The 12,588-nt window shown below is 40.9% G+C and overlaps 1 protein-coding gene across 16 annotated transcripts in view; it reads left to right on the top strand.

Annotated features, from left to right (window-relative positions):
• RBFOX1 (RNA binding fox-1 homolog 1) overlaps positions 1–12,588 on the top strand; it is a 1,765,957-nt gene that overhangs the window by 924,009 nt on the left and 829,360 nt on the right. The gene's annotated exons all lie outside the window — the stretch shown is intronic.

A 12,588-nucleotide genomic window follows, 5' to 3' on the forward strand; every position in this document is an offset into this window, starting at 1 on the left:
TATTGAACAGGGGAGATGATGACCCAATGTTTTATTGGTTCCCTTGCACCCACACCCACCCACCCACCCACACTCTCTCTCTCTCTCTCTCTCTGGCAGCAGGGATTAGAGAGGCTTGGTGTAGGGGCTGAAGTCCACTGAAGTCCAGGAGGATAGAGAGAGACAGAGAGAGAGTCAGTCCAAACTGTAGGAGGAGATGTGCAGGTAATATCTACCTGTCCAGGCTGGAAAGGGGTCCTTGTCCAGTAGGTGTTGTCCAGAGGGGAGTCACTTGCAGGGCCTCTGGGTGGATAGGTGGTGTGGCATGGTGCTGGTCCAGATGGAGAGGGCATCCCACTAGGTCTGTCTTCACTGCCCCTTTTTATAGGGGCAGACCTTGTGTGACCCTAGTGACAGGAGGCATGCCCAGGCAGGGTCAGCCCCTGGTATACTGAGCATGTGTGCTCCATGCAGGGATGTGCAGTTTCGGGTGTCTGTAATGGTGGGGTACAATGGTCGAGTTGCTGGTTCTGCAGGGTCTTTTGTCTTTCAAATGCTGGGTTCTTGTCTCTGTTCCTGGGTGAGGTCCGTGGTTCTGGGATGAATCAATGTGAGGTGATGGCCCAGTCATTACAGGCCATTCAGTAGAGGCCTGCTACCATTCTATTTCAGTCATTCCCAATTATTCTCATTCATCTGGGAACCAATTTACATTGGAGGGGTACGTGACTCATACAGTTGCAACATGGGATGCCCAGGCAGAGGACAGAAGATGGAGGCTTGACATATTACATAGAAACTTGACATGACTTTGGTTCACTTACAAACACAGGCCTAAACCATACAATATCCATATGAAACAATAAAAATCAATACGAAAATGATGATAATACAATATACAACAGTAAGAATCAATACACATCTAATAATAATACAATATAAAACAGTGGTTATCCAAAACCAAAAACTTGCTACCAAAATAAAAATGTTAAAGCTTATCCTAAGTCTGAGCTCACTTATACTTATCTAAGGAGAATAGAGAGGGAGAGAAAAAGTCAGAAATAGTTGGGGAAGGGGAGGGAATGCATTTTAAAATAGATAAATAAAAGAAAAACGGGGGGTTTTGCTACAGGTGTATGTGTGCTCATGTACAGGATTGTACAGGAGCGCGCTTGCATGAGTGTCTGTGTTTGTGGTGAAGAGTACATGTGCCGAGAAGCTGTGCGAGCTGAATTTGAGAGCCTGAGAGTTTTGTGTGGTGTTGAATTTGCTGGAGAGGCTGGGAAGGTGGGGAGTGCGGGTGCTGAGTGGAGTTTGGGGGGACACTGGGATTCTCACCTGAGATACTCACCTTCATGTCCCATCAGACGGGTAAAGTGTCACCCTTCCCTTTTGAGGTCTCCAAGTACTCCACTTTGGAGGAAAGGGCAGAAATCCCTGACAGGGATGTGACAGCAGGACCTGCAGCCTGGGTGTCCGTGCTCTTGGCTGCCACCGCTGGTGACAGGCCGGTATGGCTCTCTGTATATATGTGTATATAGCGTTCTGCTAAGTGGTTGGTAACTAATTCATGTAGCTATGATTATTGTTATTTTTGGTTTGTAATACAGATTGCTTATTAACCCTTACTTTGGTGTTTGTATTCATTAATAGTAGTGGGCCTCAGGGTGGGGCTGAGCCACAGGCCAATACTGTAAGGGATTAACCCTTTCAGGTGCAAGCGAATCATAGACCCCTGGCACAGTAGAGGCCTAACAAACCTCTGTTTCTGTAATTACCATAGCCCTTGTGCCAGGCCAGTCTTCACCAGGGGTGCAACCCCATGCAAACAGCTTGCAGAGCACATGCCACTTAGATAGGCAGCAGGGCACAAACAGTCTGGAGGAGGTGGTGGGGGAGATACAAGGTAGGGGGTCAAATCAGGTTTCCTTGAGCTAGGGCTTCCTTCCCAGGGCAGGGGCAGTAGATCCCCCAAAAGTGCCTTTCCTCACCACTCCCAGCCACACCAAGAAACACGACCAGCACTCCTCATACCCCAATCACTGTCTCAGTTTCAATTTATTAAAACATGAACCTTCTTTAATTACTTCCTCTTTGTTTCTTTCTAAATTCTTTTTTTTTTTACTTCTTTTTATTTTCTCTATCAGTAGCTGACTACCTTCTTTTCACCACCCATCCCCATTTCATTTCCATCTCTCATTTCCTTACACACCCCTATCCCATTTACTCTGTGTCCCAGCTTCATGTTTCTGTCCTCGCAACCCCACCTTTTTTACACCCCCACCTAGAACAGGGATATAAGTTTGTTCTGGCTCGCCAGCTCTCTAGTGGTAACTCACACCTCTAGTTCCTAGCCCAGACCCTGCTTGCCAGCTGTCTAGTGGCAAGTCCCAGCTGTGCAGGTCGGGGACAGTCAGAGAAGGTTTTTAGCCTTAAGATGTGACTGCTCCAAACTTGAGCTAGAGCTGACACTGTTTGAACAGCTCAAAGTTCAATGTGTAACAAGACTATTGAATCTAGTTATCCCTATGCATAAAGCATATATATTTGTATAAAGCATAATTTTCAGAACAGCTTGTGGTCATGATTTGAAAACATTACTTTTCGGGCTAGTTTGTTGCAGTGGTTAATTTGATCATTGTTTTAAAAAGTGCCTTATTTCTAATATAAAACTTTCTGGCTTCAGATTTCAGCCATTGGTCCAATTAATTACAGCAATGCAAACCCATTAAAGGAAATAAGATTGCACAGGTTCCACTGAGAGTTCAATGTAAAGAAAATGAGGTTAAACCAAGGACCTAATCTGACCTTAAAAATCTTTATTACTGCTGATGAGGTACAAGAAGGGAAAAATCCAGCTTGACTTTCAAATCCCAGGCTGAGTTTGGACTGACAGCTAGAACAAACATATTTTAACTTGCAAACAGAACACATTTGATAAAGGAATCATGTGGGGTTTGATATTTATTTTTGCCTCGGATACCAGTTTTACAGAATCACTTCTCAATAGAGCCAAGTCAAGATTCTGTCTGCAGTGGGATAGTTAGTTTTGTAGTATGTGGGATGCTGTTTTGCTGTTTGAATTCACATTTTGAGAAAGATTGCCTTTCATCTCAGCTCTTACTGAAATGTAGTCATCTAGAGGTGGCCAACACTCGGGCTCAGTAGCAGTATAGTAAGCCATTTGTAGTTTGGTGCTTTTAAATATCTGTCTCACATTTTCTTTTAGCAAGTAGATTGGTCCACTTTCTGAAATAGTATGTGTGCTTATGCATCTATGTTCAAAACACTTCTTAAGCATATATGCAACTGTAAAAGATATATTTTTAAAGTTTAACATATACCTGAATGCTATCCTGTGTAGGATTTCTCTGCCTAACACAAGTCCTTAATGTCTCAAAGTGCTCATTAACTGCATATTGATTTTGTTAAGAGGCTAGAGTCTGCCCAAGCATATCTAAGCAGTGACCAAATCACACCTGACAGTTGTTCTCCCGTGTTATTGCAAGCTGGTTGCTTTTGTTATTGGCAAAGGTGTGATTTGTAGAGAAATGAAACATCGCTAACCTTGCATTGCTAGATCATGAAATGTTTAAAGTTAACTTTAATCATGAAGCCAACAAACTTATATAAAACAGTAAAACAGTTTAGGTATGTACAAACATTACACTTAACCCCCCCCCCCCAACTTCTTAGGGTGATCTAAATGGCTGGGTGTACAAGAATTCATAGAGTTTAATCTCCCTAAAAATGACATGCCCAATTTAAAGTTAATACACCTCAGAGGTAAATTAATTTTAGATCAGCTGCATTAACCTGATCTAAAACGAATTAACCAAACCTAATGAACACCTCTGCACATTCACAGCACTGTCCTGCAGCTGGGAAAGCCGAGCCACTTGCCCAGTCCCAAGGCTGTGCTGCTATAACCCTCTAGCCCTAATTGGGCTATTTTTACATCCCCCCAAACCCTTAATCCCATTATTCCTTCCCCTCATTTTAGTTATCTCCAGCTGCCCATGTAAATGCCTGCATGTGGCAAAACCCAACTCAAGTTAAGCTGTCTCAGAGTAAGCCGCCTAACCTGAGTCAGATCATTTGAATGTTCATTACTATCCTTAGTGTACATATAGTATTAAGGGCTGTAGGCATGTTATTTAAAAGGGTTACCCTCTTATACTATTGGAAAAAATAATACACTTAAGGAAGTTAATTAAGTTCTTTATAATCACTCTAATCATTTTTGTTCAGATAGGTTAGGAATTTGCAACTCACACAGTTTTCCATGTTTTCAGGAGAGCTCTGTTTCAGGGGATTGCATTTTGATTTATAAAATAAAGGACAGGGACCCACTGGTAAAAGGACAGATATCTGGATTTCTCCAAAACTTAAAAAGGATCTTCTGTCATATAAAGTACCTCTTCTACTCACTAATCTCTATGCCTATTTTGAATGCTGTAAGTGGCCTTGCTAAGGTATTTTTGGAAGCCAACTTACGATTCAGAGGTTTCTTTTTGTAGGATTTGCATCTCTTTAACTGTAGCCCAAAATGAACATTTTAAGGACAGCATACCACCAAACTGAATCCCTCCATCCTACAGCAGTAAGTGGACAATGATTCAAGTGGAAATTTCTTTTGAGTGGATCTGACATTGTAAATGGGAGACAAATAGACACATGTATTTAAAAATGTATGCAAAATACATTTTAAAATGTATGTAAAATGGCACAAATGAACAATAATTGTTTTTGTTTTCATGCTTCTTATTTTGAATAAAACTTTTTATATTCCGAATGATGTTTCTAGCCAATAGGAATGCTTGTTAATATTGGTTATTCCCCATACAAATATCAGATTCTTGTGTTCAAGAAAACACAAATAATCCTTGCTAATTCATATCCAGAGTTCTATTCCAGGCAGGGAATTTGCTACTAACCTCTGGTTTATCAGCCTGAGAAACCCTTTTATCATATCAAATCAGACCTTATCTTATGCTAACAGAATAGCATCAAATATTTTCTCCAATATTTTATGACAAGAATTCACCAGAATATTATTAAGTACTTGGAAATGTCTTCAAATATTTTCAGAGAGAGATTAGTTTTGTTAAGTATTTCAAGGGAGAGGAATTTCTTTTTAAGCAAAATATAGCTCTTTTGATAAAGCTTTAATAGTAAACAATTACATCTGTGTACAGAAAGAAAAACTCAAGTGTATTAGACGGAAATTAGATAAAATTAGATCCTTTCAGTGATGTTGTGTTGTTCATGACTACCTTCCCTGTCCTTAAAAATCGATAGGATCTTATTGAATAAAAGATCAATTCAAATGCCCATCAATGACAGTGAACTTACTTTCCTCACATGATTTTTCTCAAATCATTTTAAGTTTTTAAAAGTTTCTTTTATCACTGTTAGTTTGTTACCACTTTGATTATGCATGAAATAAATATCCACCTATAAGATTCTTTTGAATATGTATAATATAACTAGTTCATGTTTCAATTATGAAGTTATACAGTACACTGCAGATTTTAATAATAAACCTTGCTTTTACATTTTATGAAACACATTACTGGTGTATTTTCAACCTATGAAGACAAATATAGATTAGACAGGGAAAAACAGTACTAGTTTATTTTTGGGTCTTGTTCTTATTTTATAACCTTTGTTAATAAGGGGGAAATATATTTTCTGCATATTTCATAGTTTCATAGAGTTGTTAGGGGCTGGAAGGGACTTTGTACTAAGAGATGGATTTTGCAGTTTCGTACCTATGAGACCATCCTTTGTTGAAACAAAAGGTACAGCTGCATCAACAGTGTTACTGATACAAATAAGAATTGTCATGTTTTCTCCCTGTTGGCATGGAGCATGACTGCCTTCATTAGGAACTGGTAGAAGGAAACAGAATGGATCAAGATATAAAGATATGGAGCTGGTAATTACATATGGGAATTTCAAGAGCTACAGAGGCAAATATAGTGCTCTCACAGCACTTGTGAATTGGAGGACTAAAAAGTACACTTTCTTGTTTACTGTCCACAGGAAAGTTTACCCTTAGTTCTTTATCACCTATCCCCATCACTCAGTGGCTGGCTTACTCCTTGAAAAATTGGACATTAAATCTGTTGCATGTTTTATCCCAGCTAACATTGCTGTGGGTGATTTCCTCATCCATATAAATGTCTAGTCCATCTTGCTAGGTTCATGCTTTTAACTATGTCTTTGTCAGTGAACTCTATAGGTTAGTGTTGTGTTTTATAAAATTTATTTTCTTGATTTAAATCTAATGTGTTGCATGGTATTTTAAATGCCCCTTTGTTTTTGTGTTCTGAGAGGGTAAATAGCAGCACCTGATCTATTGTCTCATTTTCTCTGTTTCTATCTTTCTGCTTCTCATTCATCTCTTTTCCAAACTAAAAAACTAAAAAAACTAAAACCAAAAAAATTAAAAGCCCCTCATTGGCTACTCTTTCCTTGGGTCTTTCCATTCTCAAATCATACTATTTTAGTGCTGGAGTCTGCTCTCTTTTTGCAGTCTTATTATAGGGTGACAAGAACTAGGCAAATCAGCTGTTCTATCTTTACTGTGACATGCAATGTGTTTCTACTGAATATTCTACTTTATAAGATCTTGCAAGGTCTATCTGCCAATTTTGTTAATAATACACATTTAACCATGAAATAACTTTATATTAAATAAAGATTTGTGTAACCAGGTAGTTTTGTATTACTGCACTTCTGGCATTTATGCCATCATTATCCTGGAATAGAATTCTTGGCAGTAGTTTGGGACACTGTTTGGGAAGAAAAGAAAATCATTAGGCCTTAATGAGTACTTTTCTTCAGTCTACACATTGGAAAGATGTGTGTATTTGTTTGTGAACTATACCATTTTTTATTTATTAAAAATAGCATTTTAAATCTGCTGAGATCCTTAGTTTGATAAGACTTATACTAGGAATATTTAATAAAACTGATGCTTATAATATAGGGTACCAACAGCCATTGCATTTAGATCAACCCAATAAGGGTTAAAGTCAATCAAATGCTCATCAGCGCAGGCATTCAGTGAGGTTTAAATTACCCAGAAAATGGTAGGCCCTATCTAAGTTAGGTCACTTCCTTGGAATCCAAGGAGGTGATCTAACTTAGATCAGAAATAGACCTGATCTATCAAGCATCTGTATACATTCAGAGTGCAGTCCTAGGGCTGGGAAACCCAACCCCAGGGCTTTGCTATTCCTATCCCCCAAACCCTGACGAGACCTGACCCTCCCAAGTCCAGACAGAACATTTTTACCTCCCAGGGACCCACCAACTCTATCATGGACTCACCAGCTCCCCCACTGATCCCACTCACCCCTTGCCCTGTCCTGAGTTAAATTAAGCCACATGAACATACACTGTGTGTGGCAAACAGCTGTGTGCACCCATCAGGTTTATTTTAACCACTTATAGCCTGCTTGCCAGGTTTAAAGATTTCATGGTTAAATAAGGGATTTTGCAGTCTCTTAGCCACCAGACTCCCCTTTGTTCAGACAAAAAGTATAAATGCATCAACAATGTTACTCTTTCAAATAAGAATTGTCATGTTTTCTCCCTTTGTCTGATCACAGGCAGGGTGCTTAAACACCTTAAAGATGGGTGTGCTATAAGGGCCTAAGGCAGACACCAGTTGTACACAGAGATAATATTGATCAGTTCAACCATTGGCTTCCTCCTTTTTATGCATGTAAAATCAGAAAAGGGACTTGTCATAATTCAAATATATTAGGGGAAATTATCTTCAACAGGAAGCAGAAAGTGCTTCAGTCTCATGAAAAACTAAAACCAAAGAAAAAAGCATGTCCTGTATAACTTTGTGAAAGGAATCACTGAATGATACCTTACCATTTTGAGCTAAACACTTATCACCTTTCTCTGTCAGCAGTGATAAGTTAAAGTTTAGTCAAAGAATGAGAGTTGATGCAAGATGGCACTGATGGAACATCGAAAATTACTTTTAATCTTGATTATTCAGAATTCAATTTGATACCTATGAATATCTGAATTCTGTAGACAATCTTGTTGTGGATAGTTTTAAAAATTTGAAGTTTGTAGTATTTGGTAGATTACCTGGTTGAAGGTAAATTGTTCTTGGATTGTATACTACATTTTTTCTATAACTTTATAAAACAATGAGTTTATTGTTGGCTAGGATGATTAAATTTTAGCTCCACACAACAGTACCAAGTGTCATAATTTAGATTTAAAAAAGGAAAGAAAACAAATGATGTGCATATTACCATAAGAGCAATTTTACAGCATAGTTTAATTATTTGGTTCAGTAATGTTTAATAATTATGTCAACATTGAAATCCCTCACAATCCAGTCCCTTCAAAAACTAAACAACTGTTTCATTACCAGTAACTAATTTACAAGGCAATTTCAAAATCTCATGACTTCTTGTCTCTCTGAGATTTACAGTCACTAATAAAAGATCTCAACTAGGAGGCATGAATTAACAACTCATTAAAAGGAGAGCATAGAATCAGGTTTTTCATTTTCTGCTTTTTCTCTCTCACTGTCAAAAAGTCTTTTTGACTCATCCACAACTTGTAGGTGACAGCTGCAAATCTGGCAATTTACTCACCTTTTGAAATACTTCTATCATCCAATTCTTTAAAAATTGAGAAGGATAAATGGGATTTCCCCACCCCTAGTCTTGGAATCATTTGTCTTTCCTTTCCTATTCTGAGCTTAGAGTGTTTATTCCCTTTAGACTTAACTGTAAAAAGTGGTGACGACATCTGTATATCCTTACAACTGAGTGTGATATTATTAGCCAGGTGTCTGAGTTCAGGAAGGAGTGATCCCAAGATCAGTTTAGTCAGGCTTTTTTTCTCTGGTCTTCAGCTTTTACTATTTCAACATATAAGTATGGTAAAGCAGATATCCCTTGCCCTGAATCCCAGGTCTTCTACAGGTGCCTGTCTTACCTATATGATTTCATTCTATGGGCCACCCGAGTCATAGATTCATAGATGTTAGGGTTGGAAGGGACCTCAATAGATCATCGAGTCCGACCCCCTGCATAGGCAGGAAAGAGTGCTGGGTCTAGATGACCCCAGCTAGATGCTTATCTAACCTGTTTTTGAAGACCCCCAGGGTAGGGGAGAGCACCACCTCCCTTGGGAGCCCATCCCAGACCTTGGCCACTCGAACTGTGAAGAAGTTCTTCCTAATGTGCAGTCTAAATCTGCTCTCTGCTAGCTTGTGGCCATTGTTTCTTGTAACCCCCAGGGGGCGCCTTGGTGAGTAAAGCCTCACCAATTCCCTTCTGTGCCACCATGATGAACTTATAGGCAGCCACAAGGTCACCTCTCAACCTTCTCTTGTGGAGGCTGAAGAGGTCCAGGTACCCTAGTCTCTCCTCATAGGGCTTGGCCTGCAAGCCCTTAACCATACGAGTGGCCCTTCTCTGGACCCTCTCCAGGTTATCCGCATCCCTCTTGAAGTGCGGTGCCCAGAATTGCATGTGGTATTCTAACTGCGGTCTGACCAGCGCCCGATAGAGGGGAAGTATCACCTCCTTGGATCTATTCGTCATGCATCTGCTGATGCACGATAAAGTGCCATTAGCTTTCCTGATGACTTCGTCACACTGATGACTCATGTTCATCTTGGAGTCCACTAGGACTCCAAGATCCCTTTCCACTTCCATGCCACCAAGCAGGTCATTTCCTAGGCAGTAGGTATGCTGGACATTTTTCCTCCCTAGGTGCAGCACTTTGCATTTCTCCTTGTTGAACTGCATCCTGTTGTTTTCTGCCCATATGTCCAACCTGTCCAGGTCTGCTTGTAGTTGTTCCCTGCCCTCTGGTGTGTCCACTTCTCCCCACAGCTTTGTGTCATCCGCAAACTTGGACAGAGTACACTTCAATCCCTCGTCCAAGTCGCTGATGAAGACATTGAAGAGTATCGGTCCAAGGACCGAGCCCTGCAGGACCCCACTGCCCACACCCTTCCACATCGATACCGACCCATCCACTACGACTCTCTGGGTGCGACCCTCTAGCCAATTCGCCACCCACCGGACTGTGTAGTCATCCAAGTCACAGCCTCTTAACTTGTTCACCAGTATGGTGTGGAATACCATATCGAAGGCCTTCCTGAAGTCTAAATAAACGACATCAACCCCTACTCCTGTGTCCAAGTGTTTTGTAACCTGTTCATAAAAAGGGACTAGATTAGTCAGGCATAATCTACCTGCTACGAACCCGTGCTGATTTCCCCTCAGCATAATTTTCCTGCCGGGCTCTCGCAAATGTGAGCCTTGATAATTTTTTCAAAGACTTTGCCAAGGATGGAGGTGAGACTGACTGGCCTATATTTGCCTGGATCCTCCTTCCTCCCCTTCTTGAAAATGGGGACCACATTGGCCCTTTTCCAGTCCTCCGGGACCTGACTCGTGCGCCACGAGTGTTCAAATATTCCCACCAGTGGCTGTGCAATGACATCAGCCAGTGCCTTCAGTACCCTCAGATGGAGCTCATCTGGGCCTGCTGACTTAAACACATCCAGTTCCTCCAAGTGCCTCTGCACCATCTCAAGGTCTACGCTTGGTAGTCTGTCACCCTGCTGCTGCCTCTCTACAATCCCAGTGAGAGACTTGTCTTGCCCCTCGCTTAGGAACACTGAGGCAAAGAACTCACTGAGGAGTTCAGCCTTGTCCCCCCTGTCTGTCACCAATTGCTTATGCCCATTTAGTAGAGGTCCTATTCCACCCTGGGCCTTCCTTTTACTCCCTATATATCTAAAAAACAATTTTTTGTTATCCTTAACTTGGGATGCCATCCTCAGCTCCATTGTAGCTTTGGCCTGTCTAACTGCCTCCCTACAAGCGCGAGCAGAGGAGGTATACTCCTCTTTAGTAATCTCTCCCTGTTTCCATTTTTTATATGCCCCCCTTTTTGCCTGTAGGCTGCTCTGGATTTCTCTGGTCAGCCAAGGAAGCTTCTTGGCCCCTTTCCCCCTTTTTCCCTGCATCGGGATCATCTCCCTCTGTGCCCAAAGGATCATTTCCTTAAGGCACAGCCTCCATGTGTCCTCCATGTGTTGCATTGTTTTCCCTTCTAACTAAAGGGTTTCTTGCCAGTATCCTCTCTCTACTTCTACCAGCAGTTGCTGCAGTCCTACAAGCTGTTTGTCTGGAACTTGACCTGCTACTGGCCCCAAGTCTATGTAGTCAAGCTATTTTAAGGAGTTCTTCTTATCTTGGAATCTCCTGTGAGAGCCTTATCTGCTCCCTGTAACTCCCCAAACCAGAAACTAGACAAAAATGTCAACTTGCAAACCTGAAACTGTTCTTGATTTAGGTTACATAACAATTTTGACTGCTTTGTGGGCTGTGCATAAGAAAAGAAAAAAAAGTGCATTTTAGGAGAGGACTGGTGGCCACTATATGGGGGAGAGAGATAGAACTTCTAAGATATAGCATGTGAAAAAAGTGCAGACTGTCTTGGTAGGATTGCCAGTTTTATTATCACTCTATGCTGAATATATATTTCAGAGAAGTCACTGAATGGAGCAGAATGATCATAGACACCTAAGAGATAATGCTGTTTTTATTTAGCTAGCTAGCCAGGGCAGTCTTCAAAATCAGTGTGGTATCACAAGTCCAAACTATAGTTCAGGAGTTTTTAGTTCAGGAGGTTCATGAAAGTTTTAGATAAGGACACTAACTTGATCTGGCAAAATTTCTAAGCCCAGGTTAGAATTTGAGGTTCACCCATCAGGAACTTCTGCTATTGATAAGTGTTTTATCTAAACCATGAAATACCTAAGAATATCTTTTGAAAGCTGAACACCTCTTGAGTTTCCAGGAACTTCTGGTTGAGAAAGTAGATGTGTATGTGTTAGGCAATTGATTTCTTTGACAGTTTAATTAATTCTGGGGTATAGAAATATTGACTGGTTCTTTTCCTTTTCTTTTCACCCCGCAGTGCACAACAATACCTTAAAGGTATTTACAAACTCTGTGATGAGGGAATTGACTATTTGAAGTATGGCCTAAGTTCTTCTTTAATGTTTCTACTGATCTTGAAAGTTTGTGTGGTCTTCACTACTTTGCCTTGAATTTTTTTTTCTTCAGTTTGTGAGTAAAGTTGGAAGTATTGTTTTAGTTCAAGGACTTTTACACTTCATGTTTCTATTCTGAAGCCTGCCTTTTATGATCTGTAGAAGGAAGTATTAGCATTAAATATCCACTAAGGCTAAGGAGAGACATTCAAAAAGCCTCAGCCTGAATTGATTAAATCTTTGCAGGTTGGTCTAATCTGCCTGGGTTGAACCAGTTTGCAAGTGCATAGACATTTTCTCTGGACTGAGGAAATTCAGGCATATGCCTGCAGTGGCTCAGGCTAGAAGCCAGGGGGTGCTAGAACAGCCCTAACTTCCCTTCTACCATGCTGAGCTGAAGGAGGTGTGGCCAGGCCCCAGCAAGATGCTCTGATTAGGGATGGGTGTCAACTGCTAACCTGCCTGCACTGTCCTGCGCTTTTCCTCGCTTGTTGCTCAAGGGGTGAGAATGTTGCCAGCCCCCGCCTACCATTCTGAGGCAA

This window comes from Alligator mississippiensis, chromosome 13 (assembly GCF_030867095.1).
Source record: "Alligator mississippiensis isolate rAllMis1 chromosome 13, rAllMis1, whole genome shotgun sequence".
Lineage (NCBI taxonomy): Eukaryota > Metazoa > Chordata > Crocodylia > Alligatoridae > Alligator > Alligator mississippiensis.